The 12,427-nt window shown below is 48.1% G+C and overlaps 1 protein-coding gene and 1 non-coding gene across 2 annotated transcripts in view; both read left to right on the top strand.

Annotated features, from left to right (window-relative positions):
* PTPRN2 (protein tyrosine phosphatase receptor type N2) overlaps positions 1–12,427 on the top strand; it is a 577,019-nt gene that overhangs the window by 41,238 nt on the left and 523,354 nt on the right. The window lies entirely within an intron of this gene.
* Positions 5,293–5,439, top strand: LOC123836229 (U4 spliceosomal RNA). Its single transcript, XR_006788913.2, has one exon. It is a non-coding gene; the product is annotated as a U4 spliceosomal RNA (small nuclear RNA).

Below are 12,427 nucleotides of genomic sequence, written 5' to 3' on the forward strand. Positions count from 1 at the left end.
GATCCTTTTCAGCAGCCTTTTCCAAGCCATGAAGCATTTCACATTGTGCAGTTTTCGAGGTAATAGAAATATACTGCTCTTACTTCTCAGAGAGATATTCTTGCCCTTGAGGGAGACGGTCTTATGCAGATGCTACAGAAGCCAACTTAGGTTCTTCCTCTTGCCTCTGATGGGGCATCATGACTTTTGTATCTGTTCCTGTAGCACGAGGTGGGGTGGGGAGGTGGGGGCTGCAGGAGCTGAGGGAGGACAAGAGGTCACATGCTCTCTTCCCTGCATTTCCTCCCACCTGCTTCTGCGGCATGTCAGCTGGTGCTCTTATTCTCTCTGTCCACTTTGAGCAGTCCTCTACTTCTCCAAGTTTCTCCGGAAGTTCTGCACCCACCCGACTGAAGCTCGTGACTGATACAAGTGTTCTGCTTTGGAAGGAAGAGGCACGTGGGAGGGCCTTTCAGAGTAAAGTGTGTGGTACTGCCACCCAGAGGCCTTCCTGTGGTGTCCTGATCCTGCTGCGTCCTGCTTACCCCGTTAGGACTATTTAGGTGACTTTTTTTTTTTTTTAAGATTTTATTTATTTGACAGAGAGAGACACAGCGAGAGAGAGAACACAGCAGGGGGAGTGGGAGAGGGAAAAGCAGACTTCCCACGGAGCAGGGAGCCCGATGCGGGGCTCGATCCCAGGACCCCAGGATCATGACCTGAGCGGAAGGCAGATGCTTAACGACTGAGCCACCCAGGCACCCCTATTTAGTTGACTTTAACTCACTCCACACCATCTTCTTCCCAGACGGTGATGCCCAAGATGTTGCTCAACACAGGCCTGTCAGCGCCTGCTCGTGGGAGAACCCTCATGGCTGGGGCTTCTGGTCTAGCTGGTGTGAGAAACCACGTCTCAAGATGTTTCCCCAAAGTTTCACAATACGCACAACAAGCAGGCCAGAATAGACAAATAAGTAAGAATAAGGAAAATCGGTGGTTGGTCCTAGAGAAGATGGACAGTCCCACAGAAGTGGAGTCTGCTTGGGTCATGCCTCATCCTCCCCAAACAGGACACGGGACAGTCTTATATGAATGGCCAGCCGGGGGAGTCCCTTTGGGTGAAGGGTGCAAAGCAGAAGGATGGTGAACAGGCAAAGATACATTTCTGTAGAGCTGATGGAAGTTTAATCAAAATGTGGACCACAGGAAAAATAAAAGGTCTTCTGTGAGAACCGGAGCAGGAGGGATACCCACTGAGAGCAGAGCACCTGAGGGCAGCCTTCCCGATGGGTTCTCTACCAGTTTGCATTCAGGAGAGGGGCTGAAGAGGACACACAGGGGCGGAGTGTGGGGGGTACCGCTGGGCAGCCATTTTTGGAAGAGTCTGAGGCTGGGGTCCTTCGGCAGAGTTTTGGGAATGGACTTTCAGGCAGAGAGTGAGTAAGACATTTGGCAGAGTTACAGGAGGAATATCAAGTGAGAAAGGACTCAAGGACAGTCTTGATACACCTACTAGAAGATGGCTGGGTTCCTGAAGGTCAGCCACTGCTGTACCTGCAGAGTAAAGACTTCCTCATGAACAGCTCTAGGTAAGAAAGAATGTGGAGGAAGTAGCCATGATAAAAAATTTGTTACGTTAACGGATGGACTTTGGCTAAAGCAGGGCTCAGAGGAAGGGCCACAGACTTTGTTGCATACGCTCCTTTATAGGTGGGGATGCTCTCAGCTGAGAGTGAGGAGACCCAACTGTGCATGAAGCAGCTGCAGCTGCCCCGGCAGGAAGCTGGAAGTAGACACCTGCTGACTGGGCCAGCCAGGCCCAGCAATGTCAGCAAAGACCCACACTTATGCTCCTGTGTTCTGTGGGCCTTAGCACATTGGCTCTTCTTCAGGCTTTTCATCCTTATTCTTGTTACCTGATGACCCCAATATGTCTGTGCTGCTCAGGTATCACATTTGTGATGAATGAGGGAAGAACAGAGACAAAGAAATTTTCCTTGAGTGGTTTTTTGTTTTATAGCAAAGTAAATGAGTTTCCACACGAGCCAGCACATCTCTCCCCAATACACTACTGTCCTTTTCACCAGCCAGGATGGGTCGCCACCAACCCCCAGGTGAGCATCTGGTTCTTCTAGCCATGGTAGGGAGGTAAGGGCCAAGAGAGCAGACGGTGCAGATCAGCCCTTAAGAGCTATCCCCATGTTACCTAAAACAGAAAGGTTAGGGGTGAATGAGTAAAGCATACAAGTTAAGAAGTTGGAAAAAGAACAAGACACACTTGAGGAAAGCATAAGAATTAAATGATAAAAGGGCACCTGGGTGGCTCAGTCATTTGAGCGTCTGACTCTTGATTTCATTCGGGTCAGGTCGTGATCTCAGGGCCATGAGATCAAGCCCTGTGTCAGGCTCTGTGTGGAGCGTGGAGCCTACTTAGGGTTCTATCTCCCTCTGCTCCCTGTCCCCCACTCATCGTGCTCTGTCTCTCTCTCTGTAGCTCTAAAAAAAGAAGAAGAAATAATAAACAGCAGAAATTAATGGATGAGTTAATTATGAAGAGTCAGTAGAATTGGTGAATACTAGTAAGAGCCAGGTCTTTAAGAGAAAAGAACAAGAAAATGAACAAACTGTCAGCTAGCCTAATCAAGAAAAAAGAGAGATAACACACAAACACACAAAGTTAGATGCACAACAATATTAAAAATAGAATAATAATATTAAAGAAGATAATCATAAGTGAGTACTTTGTAAAAGCATGCAAATACATTTAGAAAGTCTGCATGAAATAAATTCTTTTTGAAGAAACAAGTTATAAAATCTGACCAGAGACAATGGAGGCTGTGAAATGGTACAAGGCAGTTGGAACATGGCAGAGGCAATCACAGCTGCCACAGGACTTTGGGTTTACCCCGTGACCACCAGGCCGGCCCAGCCTCGAAGCACCAGGCCTCTAAGGTCTTACAGGTAAATTATTTCAGTTCTTCAAGAAATGTGTAATGTCAGTGCCATTTAAAGGATTCCAGGTGTATGTAGCAGGATACAAAATCAATGCACAGAAATCAGTTGCTTTCTTATACACTAACGATGCAACTGTAGAAAGAGAAATTAGAGAAACGATTCCATTTACAATAGCACCAAAAACCATAAGATACCTTGGAATAAACCTAACCAAAGAGGTAAGGGATCTATACTCTAGGAACTGCAAAACACTCATGAAAGAAATTGAAGAAGACACAAAAAGATGGAAAAATATTCCATGCTCATGGATCAGAGGAATAAACATTGTTAAAATGTCTATGCTACTCAGGAGCAATCTATACCTTCAATGCCATCCCAATCAAAATTCCAACAACATTTTTCAAAGTGCTGGAACAAACAATCCTAAAATTTGTATGGAATCAGAAAAGACCCTGAATCGCCAAGGAGATGTTGAAAAAGAAAAACAAAGCTGGGGGCATCACGCTGCCCGATTTCAAGCTATATTACAAAGCAGTGATCACCAAGACAGCATGGTACTGGCACAAAAACAGACATACAGACCAATGGAACAGAATAGAGAGCCCAGATATGGACCCTCAACTCTATGGTCAACTCATCTTTGGCAAAGCAGGAAAAAATATGCAATGGAAAAAAGACAGTCTCTTCAATAATAGGTGCTGGGAAAATTGGACAGCCACATGCAGAAGAATGAAACTCAACCATTCTCTAACACCACACATAAAGATAAACTCAAAATGGATGAAAGACCTCAATGTGAGACAGGAATCCATCAAAATCCTAGAGGAGAACATGAAAGAGGCAGTAACCTCTTTGACGTCGGCCACAGCAACTTCTTTCAAGATACATCTCCAAAGGCTAGTGAAACAAAAGCAAAATGAACTTTTGGGACTTCACCAAGATAAAAAGCTTCTGCACAGCAAAGGAAACAGTCAACAAAAGAAAGAAGCAACCCACAGAATGAGAGAAGATATTTGCAAATGACACTACAGATAAAAGCCTGATATCCAAGATCTATAAAGAACTTCTCAAACTCAACACCCAAAAAACAAATAATCAAGTCAAAAAGTGGGCAGAAGACATGAACAGACACTTCTCTGAAGAAGACATACAAATGGCTAACAGACACATGAAAAAATGTTCTTTATTAGCCATCAGAGAAATTCAAATCAAAACCACATTGAGATACCACCTTACACCAGTTAGAATGGCAAAAATGGACAGGGAAAGAAACAACAAATGTTGGAGAGGTTGTGGAGAAAGGGGAACCCTCTTACACTGTTGGTGGGAATGCAGGTTGGTACAGCCACTTTGGAAAACAGTGTGGAGGTTCCTCAAAAAGTTAAAAATAGAGCTACCCTATAACCCAGCAATTGCACTCCTGGGTATTTACCCTAAAGACACAGATGTAGTGAAAAGAAGGGGCACATGCACCCCAATGTCCACAATAGCCAAACTGTGGAAGGAGCTGAGATGCCCTTCAACAGATGAATGGATAAAGAAGATGTGGTTCATTTATACAATGGAACATTCCTCAGCCATCAGAAAGGATGAATACCCTTGGACGCCTGGGTGGCTCAGTTGGTTAAGCGACTGCCTTCGGCTCAGGTCATGGTCCCGGAGTCCTGGGATCGAGTCCCACATCGGGCTCCCAGCTCAGCGGGGAGCCTGCTTCTCCCTCTGACCCTCTCCCCTCTCATGCTGTTTCTCTCTCTCTCTCTCTCTCTCAAATAAATAAATAAAATCTTAAAAAAAAAAAAAAAGAAAGGATGAATACCCAACTTTGACATCAACATGGATGGGACTGGAGGAGATTATGCTAAGTGAAATAAGTCAAGCAGAGAAAGTCAATTATCATATGGTTTCACTCATCTGTGGAACATAAGGAATAGCATGGAGGACATTAGGAGAAGGAAGGGAAAAATGAAGGGGGGGAATTGGAGGGAGAGATGAACCATGAGAGACTATGGACTCTGAGAGACAAACAGGGTTTTAGAGGGGAGGGGGGAGGGGGGTGGGTTAGCCTGGTGATGGGTATTAAGGAGGGCACGTACTGCATGGAGCACTGGGTGTTATATGAAAACAATGAATCGTGGATCACTACATCAAAAACTAATGATGTATTGTATGGTGACTAACGTAACATAATAAAATTTAAAAAAATAAATAAAGGATTCCAGGTTATAGATAAATATTGAAAGTTTTCAAGTTAAGCACTTTGCTTCATAGCTTTTTAGTAAAACAGCAGAATCCAGAAATAGACTCAAATACGTATGGAATTCGAGTGTGTTACAGATGGACTTTTAAATCAATAGGAAGAGCTTTGTGCAGTGGCGGTATCATAGCCAATGAGGTTTATCTGAGGCGCGATTATTGCTAATTGAAAATCAATAAGAAGACAAATTGTTCAAAAATTGTGTTGTAATTGTTTTGGGGAAAAGTATCTGGGTTCTTATTTTTTTTAAGCAAAAAAGAATTTCAAATGGATCAATAACTTAAATGGTAGTAATATAAAAAGTTTGTAGTAGAAAGTGTGAGTTTGATTTATATTGTGGGAGCCCTTTTTAACTGTGATATAAAACTAAAAAGCCATAAATGGAAAGAGTAGTAGTATTTGATGATACAAAGCTTTTAAAATATTGAATAGAAAAAGGTATTATAAGAAAAGTTGCAAGAGTAGAGGACTGGCAAAGACCCAACTTTTCAAGTGTGGAGATGTCCTATAAACGAATGTGACAAACGGTACAAGGCAATTGGAACGTGGCAGAGCTGGGGGCAGGCAGTTTGCATGAACAGGCATATGAGTCACCTGTAAATATATAAAACATTCAGCCTCGTTCATAATTGAGGAGAAACAAACCAAAACAACAATGAGATAGAATTTGTTACTTAAGAGATTGACAAAAATGAGACTTTTGGTGATGCCTAGTGAGAGGTGCAGAATATAGTAACTCTCACACACAGTTGATGAGAATATAAATGGACATGACTTTCCAGGGGAAAACACTTGTCATTCTCCAGCTCTAAGTTCACGCGCCATCTGACCTACTGTTCCTCCCACCAGGAATCGACCTATGCTTTACTTGCACGTTAGCCAGGATGTCTGTGCAGAGTAGTCTCAGCATTATCCGTAGCGGCCAACAACTGGAGTTAACTGGGTATTTATCCATAGTTAAATGTTCCTGATGCGCTGCTCTTGAGCGGACACACTTCCATCAAAATTTTCTTTCCTTCTGTTCCTAGAGCAGACCTGTCTTCTCACTGGTTTACTGGCCTCCTTCTTAGCTCCCACACACTGGATCTCCCTAGCTTCTTTTGATCCCCTTTCCTTCTGCCTTCCCCAAGCTCCACCCCACCTGGGCTCCCTGCTTCGGGCTGGGTCATCTTCCCACCCTGACACCCCAACTCACTCTCTGTCTAACCCTTCTATTCCCTTTCGGGCTTATCCTAAATATTTCTTCCTCAGACAGCACCTCCCCTGACACTCTGAACACTTTAGTCCTGGGTGAGCACTCCCTTATCCTGAAGCCCGTCCTGCGAGCAGCTGCTTGGAAGCCGTGCTGAGCCCAGAGCATGGTGTGGGCTGCCTGCGTGCAGGCCACCCGATCCTGTCTCATTCTCTGAGCAGCTAGGCCTTTTGTTTGTTTCCCTTTTTCTATTGATATCCATATTCTAACTTGCACCTGTTTCCCACCCATAAGCTACCAGGGGTTAGAACTGATTGTGGCATAAACACTGTTAGGACACAGATCCCAGTTTGGGCCTTGCCTACGCATTTCTAAAGGAAGGGCAGGGCCTGTGTTTCTTGTCAGTGGTCTCTGGGACACACTGCGCAGGAATGACCCTTAGGGCCTATTTTAAAGAGTTAGTAGTGCTATATGTTTGCAGCCAAAGAGGCTCCTTCTACAAACTCTGTCTCATGGCTGGAGCTGACGTGCCTATGAGCATGACTTCAGTTGTGGGAGGGAGTCCTCGGCAGCCTTTGCTCTCAGGAGGGCAGCGTGGCCTGCAGCATGGGCTAGTGAGGAGCAGCCAGCACTCGCAATCGTGGGCTACCCTCGTTGGGTCAGGCTACACTGCAGAGGATATCCTTGAAGGCAGCTGTCCAGTGGCCAGCGGTCAGGGGCCGTGACATGGTGAACAGCAGAAGGCATCATGAACTCCCCGGAAGTGTGACCCCTTGCTTCCTCTCCCTTTTACGGCTCCCCTGTCAGCACACGCCCACCTGCTCCCCCTGCTTCCACACCTCCACCAGGAAGGCACCTCTCCACCCACCTCTCCACCTGCCCACGCAGCGCTTCACACTGTGCTCTGGGTGCAGCTGAGCTCTTGTCTCCATGTCCCGCTACTGTCTCTGCACCAATAGGCATGGCTGTGATGCTTTGTGATGTATGTGCTGATGCATCTCCCCACTGGGCCGTGGTGTTCAAAATTCAGTCAGACCACAACAGTGGTTGAGCACGGCCGTGGGATTAAGCACCATTGGATCAGGAGACCAGGAGGCACTCAGACCCTGACCCAGAGCACAAGCAGCTTCCCAAGAGGGCCTGAAGGATGGAAAGATGGGTGTACACACACGTGTGTTCATGTGTACGTATATGTGCGTGGATACACATATGTTTACATGATGGAAAAGTAGAGCAGACTGCTTCTATGGTTAGTTGGGGTTTTGACCCAAGTAAGGAAGGACATTGGGACCCCATGACATGGGAAGAGTGGTGGTGAGCTGTCCACATGGGGACAGTTTTTTCCCACTAAGAAGGAGAAGGAAGTGGGAAAGAAGTCCCAGCGTGGGTGGATGAGGGTGCAGGCTCACAGACTCATAGAGTTATCTGTGAGAAGTTGTCCCTGGGCCAGAGCAGGAGGGCAGCTCTGGGCTGCAGGGCGTGTGGGCGTGATGCGCCTTTTCTGTGGTTTGGACTGTGATAGAGGGGAGAACATGGGCAGGGTGGCGGGGGGGAAGAGTATGCAGAGCGAAACCCTGAGGGGTGGAGGCCGCTCTGATGAAGAAGGATGCACAAAAGGTAGGATTCAAGGCTGTAATCTGAGAGAGCATTTCTGGGCAGATGGAAAAGGAGAAAGAATTGGCCAAAATAATGATGGGCAGGCAGACAGGAGGTCTTTGGGGTGGGAAGGGTTTCAAGAAATACAATCAAATTGCTGATTATTGACTATTGACCAAGTAGATCATTGTTCTCAATTGTTCCATTGAAATCCAGCCAGAAGGCTGGACTCTCCCTTCAGGCTCTCCTTTGGTTTGCAAGTAAGATGATACTCTCCTCATAGAGATTATTCAGAGTCCTCGGAGCGAATACATGTTTCTCCTCCATCTTGGCTCCTAGAGTTTTCTGAGGGTGGTAATCTGAAAAGAGCATCCTCTTGCTTTTTGTTTCAACAGCTTTGAGAGCCACACGTACCAGGAGGCCCTGTGGGTGGAGGCTGCAGGCTGTTTGCAGAGAGGGATGCTCTGGGAATAAGGCTGGCACCTCAGAGGGGCTCCTTGGTGACGCCTAGGTTGGCACCCTGCAGTCCCCAATCCACGGGTGGCATCTTGGAGCTGTGACACCAGCAAGAAGTGCCTCCCCTCCTGTTTCAGAAGGAAAAGCCCAACTGGTCCTTCCTACCTCCCTTGCCTGCAGGGTGGGGTTTGGGAGAAGGACCGGCACACACTGGGGGCGGCAGGCAGGCAGTCATGTTGCAAGAGCTGGTCCTTTGGTTGCAGACTGCTGTGTGCAGGTAGTAATGTGTAGCCTCTGATGTCAGGGTGAACAGATTTGTTGAAGACCCTGGGCTTCCAGGGCAGGGCAGAGTGGAAGCCTTCACGGGAGCCTGAAAGGGAAAGGAGAGGCCTGTCCCAGGACAAGCCATGCAGGTCCCCGGAGCTCAGGAAGCCTGTCCTCAAGGGCTGCCACTACCCCCCTCCAGTGTGCCATGTGGCCGGAGACACTCATTCATGGTGGTGACGCTGTGACAGCAGATACTGGCACCATGGGATTCAGGAAGCTGGTGCTCCTGTCTGGTGAGTGTCTCCTTTCTCCCCATGTGGCCAGCAAAGCAAAGGTTGTGACGAAGGCAAGACCCCACACTGGGCCATGGGCCAGTTATTTCAGTCTTATTTAGAGTGTTTCTAGAGCATTCATAAGAAAGGAGGACACCAAGGCCAAGTGCTCTGATGCAGGGGGAGCTGCCAAAACTAGAGCCTAGCAATGCTCTGGTGATGAGATGCTCCCCCTTCCCTGAGCAGAGGGCCGAGCACAGGCCTCTGCAGACCAGGCCAAGAGCCCCATGCTCCTGCTGCAACACCAGTTCCAGTGGATTTTTTCACAAAGCTAGAAGAAACAATCCTAAAACTTGTATAGAACCAGAAAAGACCCTGAATTGTTAGGGGGAATGTTGAAAAAGAAAACCAAAACTGGGGGCATCAAAATGCCTGACTTCAAGCTCTATTACAAAGCTGTAATCATCAAGACAGCATGATATTGACACAAAAACAGACACATAGATCAATGGAACGGAATAGAAACCCCAGAAATGGACCCTCCATTCTATGGTCAACTAATCGACAAAAAAGAAAGAATATCCAATGGAAAAAAGAGAGTCTCTTCAACCAGTGGTGTTGGGAAGATTGGACAGCCACATGCAGAAGAATGAAACTGGACCATTTCCTCACACCATACACAAAGATAAACTCAAAATGGATGAAAGACCTCAATGTGAGACAGGAATCCATCAAAATCCTAGAGGAGAACACAGGCAGCAACCTCTTTGACCTCAGCCACAGCAACTTCTTGCTAGATACGTCTCCAAAGGCAAGGGAAGCGAGGGTAGAAATGAACTACTGGGACTTCATCAAGATAAAAAGCTTTTGCACAGCAAAGGGAACAGTCGACAAAACCAAAAAACCCAACAGAATGGGAGAAGACATTTGCAAATGACATTTCAGGTAAAGGGCTGGTATCCAAGATCTATAAAGGACTTACCAAACTCAACACTCAAAAACCAAATAATCCAATCAAGAAATGGGCAGAAGACATGAACAGACACTTTTCCAAAGAAGACATCCAAATGGCCAACTTTATGTTTTAAGTGGTGTCAAAGCTCCCCACTCAAAAGCCAGCATGAACCTCTGGACATGGGTGGGAGGTCACCATGGATCCTCCAGCCCCAGTGAACCATCAGCTGACTGAGGCCACATGAGGGGAGCCACAAGAGAGGGACAGAACCACTTAATTGCTGACCCACACAACAGTGAAGAAGAGTGGGCTGTGGTGTGTTAGACCTCAAGGCGGGGGTTAGTCACAGAGCATGAGGTCAATGAAGCATTGTCTAAAAACAGGGACATGCCCACGCTTTGGCAGACACATGCTTCTCTCTGACATTGAATCCCAGGACGACCTGTCATGTGGGTTCTTCATAAGGGTAATGGTTTATATAATGGAACCCAAGGCTTCTCACCGAGGGAGAATCCATGTTTTCTGGGAACGCTTAAAGGGCAGGTGTTACAGGTTAGTTAGCATCACCTGGAGACCTTGGCAGAACTCTCCTTGGGGCACTGTTTCCCATGCAGGGCCATCAGCAGCGTTCCCTGAGAAGCACAACCTGTGCTCAGGAATTGCTTAAGGCTATTCTTTTGCATTTGGAAACTATATGCCAAGAAAACTGTTTCAGTTCTAGTGTCCATTGATCTGGGGCTGTTCTTTCCCAGAAGCAGGGCCAACATACGTGTTTGCTTTTCAGGAGCACTTCTGGTTTGGGTTGGTAAGATGATGCATCTCTGGCGTAGAGGGGCCGCTGCATGTCCTCGTGCATCAAGAGAAGGGTGGCACATGTCCATCCAACCTGTCGGAAGGAGGAGCAAATGATTTATAGTCATGCCTAGAAAGCAGATGCCTTCGGGACCCCACCCGGTTTACCGTCACTTAAAGCTGGGCTTTAAGCCAGGTGCCCTCCCACGACACGGCGCCTCCCAGGTGGGAGCTGCTCACGCTGTCGAGGACCTTCTTGGTGGCGGCTCCGTCGATGAAGACCCGGCTGTGTGAAGTCACGGGCGCTGTGTTTCGGAGTCCACGGCGACTCTCTTCGGATCTGAAACGACCTTGCTGCTGGCTCACGAGACACATGCTGTTGTTTCGGGCTCTGCACCCCAGCTCTTGCTGTGGCATTGACCTGGAGCCCCCGGCAAGACGCCTCCCAGCCTCCCAGTGTCTCCCGCTGGAAAGCAGAACCAGACCCTGGGGAGGATTTGGAAGTTACTGTTTTGTGAGCCCCTCTGCCATTGGATGTGCTCTTCTGCCACGTGGCTCCTGAGCCCCTTTGCTGTGGTGTTTGGATTGCTCTGGGACATTAAGCATCAATGGCGATTTGTGAATGAGCAGGGGCCTCACTCAGAGGGCACGTTATTAGAGTCACGGGAAACACGGTGCTGTCCCGTCCCGTCTGCTGGCAGAGATACTGCGTGAAGGCCACCAGTCCTTCCCTTGGTCAGTCTGTGTTAGACTCTGTCCCAAGAGGGCAGGCCCTCTGTTGAGGGGGAGCTTGGTCACCTGTGGGAGACTGATGGGGACGGTGGAGGCATCATCACTGAGGCTCCCTTCCCAGGTAGTCTTTCCGTGGAGACTCTGAGCCCTGGCTTCTGATCTAGAAACTCTTCAGTGGACCAGGATGTCCCTTGGCTGACACGAAACACCCCTGACTCACGTGGGGTCGTGATTGCAGCCCCCACATGAAGCACACTGAGCAGGGAGCTGGTAGTGGTGGTTCTAACACGTGGGGTCTGAGTGGCGCTTTTAATCTGACAACATAGTCCCGAGGCTGAGAATTCTGAGAATTGTCTGCTTGCAGGAGGCCTCCCTTGGTGGAGACCGTGAAGAAGTCAGCAGGGAGGGTGGTTGAGAAATAGGAAAGAAAGGGCATCCTGAGAGTAGGGTCTGCCCCAGGTCAGCGGAGCCCACGACATGGGAGGCACCGCCCGGGCTGGGAGACCGGACATGAGCTGAGAGTCCCAGACGGAGAACCCAACCCCCAAACCCACACACGTCTCCTCTGCTGCCCCAACCCAGCACCAGCTCTGACCCCTGAGGCTGTGGAGTTGGGACGAGTTCGTCTTCATTTCCAACAAGTCCACTCAGCCGTGGCTTTTTAAAGGGGAAAATTCATGTGGAATTGATTGATGTGTTCCTGTTAAGAAAGAAGGTGTCCCTTTTCCGACGTCCCAGTCTGCCCCCCCGTGTGACCTCTTTTTCTTCATGAGCTGGGCCCCAAAGGAGGCTGGCCCGGGCCTCACACAAACAGGTGTGGGGAGGGTCAGACATGCTCCACCATCTCTCCCAAATCCGCTCGAGTGAGACGCACCATTGCTGGTCTTTCTGTAGGGAAATCCTCGTGTTGAGCAGGTTCTGAGCACAAAGCATATACTCCCATCTGTGTGTGTGTGTGGAGTGTGCACGTTTGTGCG

Source organism: Mirounga angustirostris, unplaced genomic scaffold (genome assembly GCF_029215605.1).
Source record: "Mirounga angustirostris isolate CCGP_5_RB_7025 unplaced genomic scaffold, mMirAng1.0.hap1 SCAF_12, whole genome shotgun sequence".
NCBI lineage: Eukaryota > Metazoa > Chordata > Mammalia > Carnivora > Phocidae > Mirounga > Mirounga angustirostris.